Source organism: Dufourea novaeangliae, unplaced genomic scaffold (assembly GCF_001272555.1).
Source record: "Dufourea novaeangliae isolate 0120121106 unplaced genomic scaffold, ASM127255v1 scaffold316, whole genome shotgun sequence".
Taxonomy (NCBI): Eukaryota; Metazoa; Arthropoda; class Insecta; order Hymenoptera; family Halictidae; genus Dufourea; species Dufourea novaeangliae.
The window spans coordinates 622725-634459 of NW_015374191.1; positions in this window are offsets into that span (position 1 = coordinate 622725).

Consider the following 11735-nt stretch of genomic DNA (forward strand, 5'->3'; position numbering starts at 1 on the left):
TTTGCTGGCGTTGAAGATTCTCGATATCCGATTTGTCTTCGTTAGGAGGGCGGCATAGACAACGGTGAAACAGAAACCAGCGGCGAATCTGTCGAAACAGCATGATAAGTGTATTTTGTTCGTATAAACCGATTGGCAGATATATACGACATTTTTCAAAAAAAGATTGTACGAACACATTGTCCCGGTATAGATCCTCGATTTTCTTATAAATAAGTACAGAGTTTGTGACATTGGAGCTTCCAATTTAACGTAAAACAATACATATAATGAAGTAGTACAATTATAACGAAAGACAATTTATTTATCAAACGAAGGGGGATAAATATTTTAAAGAAAAACGGAATGTTCCTTATTACTATACAATTGGAATACTATAATCTTTTTAAAAGAAAACCATTTTCATTATTTGACGATAAATCTTCATTTAACGGAAAATCGCTGTTTTAATTTCAATTCGGAAACTTTTCGGACAGTCCGTGCAGGTCATGGTATAATTCGAAAATGGGATTGTCACTTGCAGAACGATCTTACTATAAGTGATATAATCACTCTCCTCCCGGTTATATCCCGGGAACTGCCTTTCAAAATGCATGAAACGGAGCCAGGGACGTTTAAGAGACCGGAGGAAGCAGGTGCAACTATACTCCTAATGGATTCCGTGCCCCACTTTATATTCTTCTTCTGATTCCCTGTAATTGAATCTTCCGTAATTCACTTCCCGATGAAATTTCGTCTCTCGACTTTATCAGCTTTACCCCGATCGATCATGTATTGCGTTTCCGAGTTAATGTACCCGTGGCGGAATACTCGTTTCGCGGCCGGGGAATTGGATTTTTGCAAACTTGTCCCGTGAGACGGGATGGGGGGCGACTCTTGGCAGAGAAAAATGGCTGTCAGGCCGATTCACCTTGCATGCAGTTCAACCTCTTACCTTTGGATACCGCAAACGATGTCTGTCGGTCTCATCACCAGAGCGAACGTAACGAGATAACAGAGCAGAATCCCGGAAAGAAGGACGTAGGACAGCTCGCGACCAGAGGCACGTACCACTGGGGTGTCGTTGTGCTTCAGGAATACGCCGCAAACGCAAAACGTTATCTGTTAACGGAATTTTTGATTAATAATTAATTAATAATTCTTACTAAGTCGATTGATAAATAAGTCCACTTTTTAAAGAAATTACATTTTGCTAAATCTTCGTTGTTTCTGTAATGGGAGGGTTCATATTAGTTGAATGGAATTGGAGGGTAGATTGGGACTAGGTATTGCTAGACGTAATAATGTTAGTTACCAGAATTCCAGAGGCGGAAAAGGACATTGCCCCAATCGCCCAACCGCTTTCTGGTCTCAGAAATTCCTCGGGGATATCTTGGCAAGTTGAATGCGTCTCGTCCGGTACTGTACCTTGTCGACAGGGGATACATTGTGTCTCATCCTTGGGATGTCGTATCTGTTTAACAGACATTCGAATATTATGCTTGGGATAGCGTAGTCGCGCGTTTATTTGCAAATATTTCTTGCAAAGCGATACAAAGAAGGAATTTTGTTTTAGATATCCGATGTCACGGATCAAAGGAGTTTGTTGTTATTCTCGATAAAATAGTCCGAAGGCGGAGAATAGATGGGACAATATATTTCCCGCCGGGAAAAATAACAGGGAAGACAAAGGATGTCAGGAAACTTCGGTGTACGGATATTGGAAGACGGAATGAGATGCTTGTTCTTTGGTATCATCTTGTACTCCGCAAATTAGTTTTCTCGATGTAATATACGGGAAACAACATCTCGACATCTCCGTTGGACCCCTTTTAATCTTATTTCATTCGTATTAGCAGAAAAGATATTAATAATAGCATACGCCAAAGTTCAAATACACGGTAACAGCATTTTTTTTATTACAATTCAATGAAAATAAGATGAAACTAAAATACAAGAAATATGTATCGATACCGATCGCGTAAAACTGAACGTATAAAAAGTGCAACGTAAATGGAGGATCACGTGTAATCGATTGACTTCGGTCATAGACATTTACATACATACACTACCGGCCGAAAATATGGGACCAGGTTTGATAATTAAAGAAAGAGAAAAATGTTATTCTACGAAGAGTTGATAAAAATAATGTACTACAATAAATAATACAATAATAAGTAGACTGCGGATGTTTATGCAAATATAAATCTTCGGGGGTTCATTTAGAGAAAATGCCTAACAAATGCATATAAGTAGCCGTGCATTTCGTAATCGATTTCATTTTCAAACAAGGAGAACAAGCAGTTATTTATTACTCCACCCAAAACATATTCGGTGTATCGTTTCGGTGTATCCAAGATAGAGTTCCTTTCTCTTGAGCTGCATTCGAACGACTTATCACGGTTTCTCATAGACCTGCGAGGCATATTTCGAGGGGAGGACTGCCTCGAACAATCACGAACCTGATATTGAGTACAGTTGAAGCAGTGCCAACAGCATCTCTCGCCCTCCACGTATTTCTTTGCCTGGCCGACTTCGCAGGGTAGAGAGCACACGCTTTCGGGCGGCTGCGGATGTCCAAGTTTAAATTGGATTTCTGCAAGGAATATTCGAGTAGGTAGCAAACGTGGACGATGTGTTCGATTTAGGGCGACAAAAATACGAAAAAAAAAATAAGAACAGGGCTTTAGAGATGATGACTTACCGGACATGTTTAACCGTAACTCGCCCTCGAGATATTTACCGACTCGGACCCACTTGTACTTGCCAGGCTCGGTTTGCTTGAAATGGATGATATTGTATCTGGCAGGCCCGTCCCCATTTTTATCGAACTTGAATTTATCGCCGCTCAGACCTTAAAAACAAAAAGGTTCGAATAGACGTAACAGGGGGAAAGGCTGTTCAGAACGAGGGATAAAAATGGAATCCCATAAATATTTATTTGGAAAAGTACATTCCTGATTGCCTCACCTTCGAAATCCACCTTTCGTAGATACCTCAGTAACTCTATGCCTTTCGTTGGCTTCATCGCGTCGCAAAGACCTGGTTTTCCATGGCAAAGGTCTCTGTGCATATCACTGAAAGTGGAATGGAAATTGTTGCGTTTATTGGCTTTGATCCATGATTTCATTCGATTTAATTCAAATCAATTTTCCTTGTTATATAAATGAAAGAAATTACGGAGATTTACTGGGAAGAATTCATCGGTAGATTATGGATGTGATTTTATATTTTTATAGGATCATTTACAATTTACAAGAACTGGATAGTAGTTTCAGTTGTTTGTTACCGAAAAGCATAGGCGAACGCCATGACCGCGTCGGAAACAAATTGCAGTTGGTCCTCGAACGCAGTGTCTTGTTTTGTCAGACGTTCCTTCGTTGTGCAGGGTTTCGTGTATCGTTGGTTGTACGGGGTTCTGGATGCGTTTGGGTATCGACATTGGAAGTGATCTTCCCAGAATTCTGGAATCATTTACCGTGCATCGAATCTCATAGTTGTCTTTCCAAATACAAAATAATAATTAAAAATTTATGTTGAAAATAAGGTGAAATTTCGTTAAATATTGTAATAAATAGCTATTCAGTAGATAATATTATAGTGTATCCGATTATTTCATTATTTTCCTGCTTCTACAATATTAAACTTCGTAAATTCTAGACTTCATGTTAGAAACTAGTGGAGATAGAACATTTACGAACTAGACCGACGATATGTTATTCTGCTAGCTATCAATGATGGATTAATAGTTAGTATCGCATGGAAAAGGGGTTAACGACTTAATGTTTCGTCGAAAGAAGCTTCCGATCACGTGGCCGTTAAGTTTAGCGACATGTTGGCTACTCGCCGTGTAACCACGGAGCTTCAAAGTTAGAACTATCTAAAGTTTAATGAAGCTCGCGTGTTTCAGTCATTCAGCTTACCGACAAACCACGGATTCCTTCGGTTGTTCTCAACGGTCAGATTCAGGAAGTACTCCTCGAAACCCCTGACAGGATTGGCCTGAGGTTGAACCGATAGAGTGCCCTCGACTTCCGGCTCGTTACCATTACTAACTAACCCCCTGGCGCTCCAACCGTCACTGCCGATCCACGAGAACGAGCCGGTTGCATTGCAACGCCTAACAGCTCTCATAACACCGGCAACTTCTTGATCCGAACCGAATATGATGCACCCTGTCAACAATAACGTTATTGATATATTGGCGAAACGTAATAGATCGATTTAAAGCTAATTTCATCTTTCACGATCGTTATAAATCGTTTGAACATTCTTTTTTCTTTTTCCCTTTTTGAGTTTTATTTATCGCATGCGGGCTTTTTTGTCTGCAACCCTATGTGAACTTTCGTTTTTCATATTGTCCGATCGGAATTTATGCCCGATGACATTTCGAAGAGGATACCGACGCTTTACGCACGATCCTCCGCGGGACAGACACTATATAATCGACTCGAAAATGTTTAATATCCGTTGAAATACGTTTAGGTAAGGGATTTGATATACGTCGACACAAAAGGCAGGAGGCTGTGCAGCGAACACAGAGATATTTCATCCGGATCTCAATAAGAATAAAGTTCCATGGTACGTTATTAGTTCTGATTTTTTATTGGCTGATAAAGGTTCCATTTTTTACGACGTGACTGCGAAATTTTTTTCACGATTCATAAAGACGTTTTCCAAATCGGTTACTATAGTATAGACACTCGATAAAGAATATCTGGTTTCCCTTTGCATGAAAAGTAGAATGACACAGAAATTTCGTTTCACTCTCCACGTTCTGACCAAATTACGTATAAAATCGAAACTATTAGTTTAAAATTCAGAACGAACGTAAAGGCAATAAGAACAAAGAAATGCAAATTACATGAACATTTTTACATTTAATTGTTAGTTCTAAAACATAGGAATAAAATGGTAAATATGTACACTTCTTATTTGAAGGTATTTTGCAAATTAACCTATTTATTTCCTTCTTAACTTAGTAGTAAAACTTTCCGGAAACAATTGTCTTTCCAAGTCCCATTTCGGAAAATTTGTCTATAAAAGTATAAATTTGCATAAACATCCTGGTTACTACAGTTCACCGCTGGGAGAAGTTAAGGAGAATAGGGGAGGCAAAACATTGCGAAAGAACAGTAATGGACAGCAACGGGGTCGGAGAAGATTATATAGTTTAAGAGTCGGAGGGTCCAATGATCCCTAAGGGTCCCTCGGCGAACGCCAACCCTGCAGAGCACCGTGCACACAGCTGAATCCTAACTAGCATCTTTCCGTTTTCTCGTACTCTAATACCAGCTTTGTATGCATGAACACCGGGAAACTTTATAGATTTTCCAGTACATCGAAACCATCGTCCCTCGGAGGGTGCAATATACACCCGAATGGTTTCCAATTATTCAATTATTGAGACGATCCTCTATAAATTTTAGTATTATTACGCCTCCGAACGTAAAATCCTTCGAAATATTTTAGAGGGTCGACTGTAACATGTATTACATCCATCCATTGATCATTTAAGGGGATCACGTACCATGGGGTAGCTAAAATAGCTTAAGCGAAATCCTAGAAACACAAAATACACGAGGAAATATCGCGACGAACATATCTGGATCAAGCAAGTTGTTGCATAAACTCCTCGTAAACTGAACATTTGCAGAGACACGCGTAATCTGACGGATTCGCTTGAATCATCATGAAAAATCCGTGCATCGGACAGCTGTGCAGGGTCGAAGGATGTACCCAGGCGGGGAAAAAAAATATATGTACGCGAAACTATTCGAATTCTGTATCGCCTCTCGCGAAATTGGGGATGACACTGATATATAGGGAGTCTAAAGCCAGATTTAATAGACAGTTGTCAGGATCGCGTGAAAAACAGCGAAGCGCATATCCAAACGCGGTCGTTACCCGTCGATGGATAAATCGTTTCAGGAGACCCTACGGATGACGGTCCCGGTGATAGGACATTTTTCAGCGGAATAAGCTCTCTTAAGAGGAGGGATTTTTCCGAGTGGCCAAAATTTCCAACGCATAAATCCCGTCGTGCTAGCGACTTCCTCCGCGGTTTGTCACTGTATTTGCATGACAAATCGCGTTTTGGGGGTGGTCGGAGGAGTGGATCGATCGTTACAGGACGCTCCGGGGAATCGTTGCGTTACCCGGAAGATGGTGGCGGAGAGGCGTGAAAAAGGCGAGAAACGGAAGATCTCTTGGGTGAGACATGACTTCGAACACCGACCAGATGCGGGAGTGGGATTCGCGTCTTAACCTATATATGTATATATATATATATATATATATATATATATATATATATATATATATCCAGCCGTTCCACCCGTCGCATTATCAGAACGAGAGCTCTAGCTTGGACCGACAGTTTGTCAGATAAAACCTGAAACTCGGAAATTGCAACGACTTGTCTCAAGCTACCGATTCGCTAGAACGAAACTAGCGCCCGGAGAATCGGGACGTCGAATATCTTGTTTCCGATCGTCGCAAGGAGATTTTCCTCCGTGTGTCTGGTAACGCAGGCGAGATTTTTTATCTGGAAGAATGGAGGAAAAATGCAGGACATGAATTATGATGCGTCTCATTGGTGGAATTGTGTATTTGGATAGAAGGAATGGTTTTAAGGATAGTTGGTGGTCCGTTAGGAAGCCATATATTGTTGGTGAAACTGTTTCCAGGAATGGAATTTTGTGGAATGTGGATATTTTTTCCATGCATAATGATGGTGTTAAGAGCACTTCTATTTAACTAAAATTATCATCCTTTCAAGTGGATCATTTAAATCATCATCGGATAGAATTCCATCTCAAGAAAAGTCTTCGAAACTTTCTGGAGGAACCAACATCTATTGGTATGATCGGGTTACACGTGTTCAAAATGACGGGTACGTATCGATTTCTCTACTCTCGACGAAAGTTCAGGCTGAAAGGGTAGAAAGTGTGTGTACCCGGTTTCTGACATGGTCTCTCTTTACCCACCTCTGGCTCTCGGTTTCGTTAACAGCTTCAGGACGATATTGTCGTAAGCCGTCTCTTCCGCGACACCCGAGTCTTTCACCAGCTTCTCCTTAATAGCGATACATATGTCGTACTTTCCCAGCAGCTCTTCCAGCTCTTCGAAAGCCTGCAACAAGAAAGGATAGTTTTCGAGTTTACGTCGAGTTCTTTTCCCCCCGTTCCCCCGTATCGCGTATCGATGTATATAGCGGTTGTTTTAAGGGAACTTCGACTCGTGGAAGATGAGCCCTCTCTACCGTAAAAGAACACAATGCCAGGATGAAGAGGTCGGGAACGGAGATCTTTAGTGGTGAAATAGGTGGTTAGACGCGACCTCGAGGGAGAACCTTTCGTGGGTTGGGGGATTGTAATCAAAGGAGGCGAAGGAAGCCAAGAAACGATTCGACTTTGTAAAGGATGCCTTGCTGGCTACCTCAAAAATTTCTTCGTCATTCCTTGGGATAGTTACTATGGGCTACAAAGATCGTCTGTATATACCTGTCCTTCGATTTACGCGGAAAATATATACGTTCCTATTCATTTTTCTTAACGGGGTAGAAATCAAAGTCAGTAGGGTGAATTAAGTTTGGCAGTGTAGAATACACTGTGTGGTGTAAGTATAAAACTACCCTAAAATTTCCAATGCTTATTAGACATGGCGTGAACTACTACTTGTGAAACACGAGTATTTTGGAATACGTTCGTTACTAATCACGGTGGTTTTTCACATTGATTCGTGATTTTTCGTGATTGTTTCTGATTGGTGGGGAACATAACAACACGTTGTTCGCACGCGTGTATACAAAACTGTGATGTCACTGGTTTCACAGGTGACTTTACGTCTGTGAATCGATAGGGATTTATTTAAAAATGTGTCGTAGAATTGATCTTTATCTTGAAGTTCAAGGTGGAACATTTCTTCTTCTTCTAATGTGTTTTATCCTTTAGTAGGATAAAAAGTATCAAAGAAACTATGCATGCAATTCTTTTCTCGAAAAGTTATAGCTGGTATTAGTAAACTTGACCAGTGATCGATTTTATATTTCGAATCCCGACGATATTTAATTCGTTGTCGGAAACCACGCGAGCGTGTTATCGATTTCCGTTTATGCTAAGCTTCCATTATATGTCGTCGTTCCGTGCGTGGCCTATTAGCCATTACACGCGTCTGATCTTGATTCCTCGATAGATCGTCGCGCACTGATCACTCGGAATCGCGGAAATAAATTACGCGTCGGAGATATCGGTTAATGTCTGTTTCTAGACGTCCGACCCACCTGTTCCCGACGAGAAATTAATTTCACCGGTGACTCGTACTGGAACGAGCTCTGAGTCACTGCAAAGACGTATTCTTTTTTCTACAAAGAGTATTTCTTTCAGCCGAAAGTAGGAACAAAAGAAAAGTCATGTTATAGTGTCATAGTATACTGTCAGACAATATTGAATTAGCAGTAACTAAAAAGTAATTATTTTTGTGCTACACAAAAGTTCTCATAGTCGAGTGAACAACGAGGAAGAATTTTCCAATATTTAAAATTCAAGGAAATATGTTGAAAGAGACTAATGTTTCCGTACGGCGTACAAGTAAAAAATTACACTCTGTTCGTAAATAACATTTTTCAAAGGTATTTTGCATAAACACGTCGCAAACATCGCGTAAATTTTCATCCGGAGAAAATGTTATGGAAATATACATGTATTCAGTCAAATAAATACGATACAAAGGAACTGATTATAACGATTATACAAATGTCATTGTTTACTGTAAATGTTTGAGGTAAAAGTCATTATGAATGGTTAAACAAAAGTCATTATTCAGCCGGATGCACCATCCAAACGCGGTTTCCTCCGATACCAATCTCGGCCCATTATTTATTACAAGCGCGTGGAACACAAACACGCGAAACGTATCTTCTACGATCCATATTTCCTCTCTCTTTTTTATTTATAACGTTAAATCTATTTCTAACGACGATAATGCACGCGCGCGGTTCCGATGCGAGATAAGCGTTACGTTAAAGCATACATGAAAGGGCTTATTTTCATACATCATTCCCAGAACGATCGGTCGTATTCAGAAACGAATTCAAGGCCGAGGATAATCAGTAACTATGGCATTTTTTTAACACTATTTCTAAATTAACTTCGTACTTTGCTTAACTTCTTAGTTTGACGAAACCTAATAAATAATATATATTCACGATAACACGAGATAAACAAGAGGGTGCAAAATATATTCTGGGATAGAACAGGTGTCCTATGTAATGCTATGCAGCAGCCATTTTGTTTTACACGTGTCGTCGCGCGTTTTCCCACAGTTTCCCCTCTTTTCTCACGAAATTTCCGTTGATTTACAGCGCGTACATAGTTTTAACGAATCCGTTTTTCTCGCGCCGCGTGTAAAAAAACGGTTAAGCCTTACAAGAAATGGCCGTTGGGAAAGATTAATGAGAACCTGTGTGTCACCATTACCGTGCGAACGTGACTCGCCGCCCCCGAACAATTTTGTCACCGGAAATCGGTGTTTGACGTCTTATTGTGACACGTTGAACTACACCCCTGCGAGAACACTATTCACACCCGTCGTTCTGTTCGCCCTTTCTGAGGGGTTGGGGAGTGGGAGGGGGTGAAAACGTTAATTACAGAGAACGCACGAACGCGTGAGAACGTTTGTGCAAACGCATTAACGGGCGTAGTCGCATTCCTAATGAACGTGGTTTACACGAGAGCGTCAATTTAATTTAAACGGAATTTCTCCGCTACAGAAGGAAGTGGTCAAGCATTTGGAAAATTAGAGACGGTTCGCGGGGGAACTTTTTGGCCACCATAATTCCGCAACATTCGTACATTTACGCCCTTATGGAGGTTATTTATTTAGAAGTTCAGACGAGTTCGTGAGAAACGGAGGCAGGACCGAGTTAATGGTAATTGCTCACTTGAGCTTGTTATTATTAGGTCGTTGCATATGAAATGGCCGATTTCACTGATAGCTATATTTAACGTTACTTTTATGAATGAAAATTATTGACGTGGCTCCCTATATTACTGCGAAATTACACGGTGTGTACTCTACTCATTTCAAGGTATTTTCTAACAATAACATCGATTGGGTGAGACATTAAAGTTAATTAAAGCGGAGAATCAATTTCAGTTAAATTTACAGTTTACTGTTTAAAAATACAAAAAAAAAACAGTTTTACTGATTTTTCATCAAGTTGAAAATCACGATTCATGAAAATTCACTCCTTCATCGTGGTTTCAAAAGTCACCTGTGATATTAGCTGTACCAATAAGTAATTTACTGTGGAAATTAGTGGACTACTTATTGGTACCACCCAATAGTAGAGTACATATCGACCAACGAATAAATTCTATAAATTCGGCTACAAGATTTTTATAAGCTTTTCTGTAACAATAGGTTGTGTGCAAGATATGTCAGTGTAATTTCTCGAGAACATATAGTGTGGAGAACGGAAATGCGCAGGCACGTAGAAAGTTAGGGGGTTGCGATGTTTAAGGTTCCAGTAACGGTAACGCAACTATTTCACGCAGCATGCATATGTACGGAGAGCGCAAGAGCATGTAACCGTGTTAAATTTCTTGTGTTGCATCCAACAGTCACTTTTGGTTCCGTGTCTAATGGCTTTTATCTTTACTGGTCTGCGTGAAAGCGTCGCGCTATTACGAGCATTTAAACGGACAAATGGAAGTTATTAATTTCTGAACTTCAATTCTTACGAATCATGGTGTCATTATGCGTTAATGCATTCTCCTCTCGTGAAAATGCATCCGAAAGAAGAAGTTTCGCCTCCTTCTGTTCGAATACTCCAGAGAAGTTCGTGGCGTTTTTAAGCGTGGTATCTGCGGTCTACAGATCTCACTTTACATCTTACTTTTATTTCTATTTCACTTCCGTCCGAATACTGGAGATGTTCGTAGACGCTTTTTAGTGTAGAATCGCGGTTTATAGTTTTCACTTTACGTCTTACTTTCATTTCTGCCCTGAATACGCGAGAACTTCGTCATGTGTTCAAGCGTGGAATTGCCGTCTACGGTTTTCAGTTTACGTCTTACTTTCGTTTTCCTTTCGTTTCACGATTTCTTTTCATTTTATCGGTAATTTCGTTACAACGATTGGTTACGAAATATTATATTGTATTTTCATATGAAAATATTTACGTACAGGATGTTTATGGTACAACTCGAAAGGTTGTGATTTTGGATGCAACAATAAGTCAAGAATGTAGAATAAAATTTTTTCGAATGGTGCTTTGTTTTCGAGATAATCCAATGTGTAGATCTGCTGGAAACGCGTGCAATTGAATAGGACTTGGCCGACGCGTCTGATCAATACATTCCGTTTCTACTTATCGTCATGAATACATACACGTGTCAGATGAATTTTAAAAATCGAATATCTCGGAAGTGAAGCATCATACGGAAGAATTTTATTCCACATTTTGTAATGGATTTTACAAATTTCGTTTAATAAAGTATTTCTCGAGCTTACAAATTTAGCTTTATTTGCGTTTTAGGATTACTCTCGGAAAGGTTTCTGTCAAATTTGAGTAACGAGTCAGTAGGTAGAGTATTGACATATATTCAGATTGATCAGATTACATCATAAATATCTTTATTTTAATTTTATTCTATTTTTCATCATAGTAAGTAACATGTTGTTTTTACAATATAGTTTCTCCTTCTGTTTAATACATTCAACTGTGTAAATATATATTTTTCTATTAACTG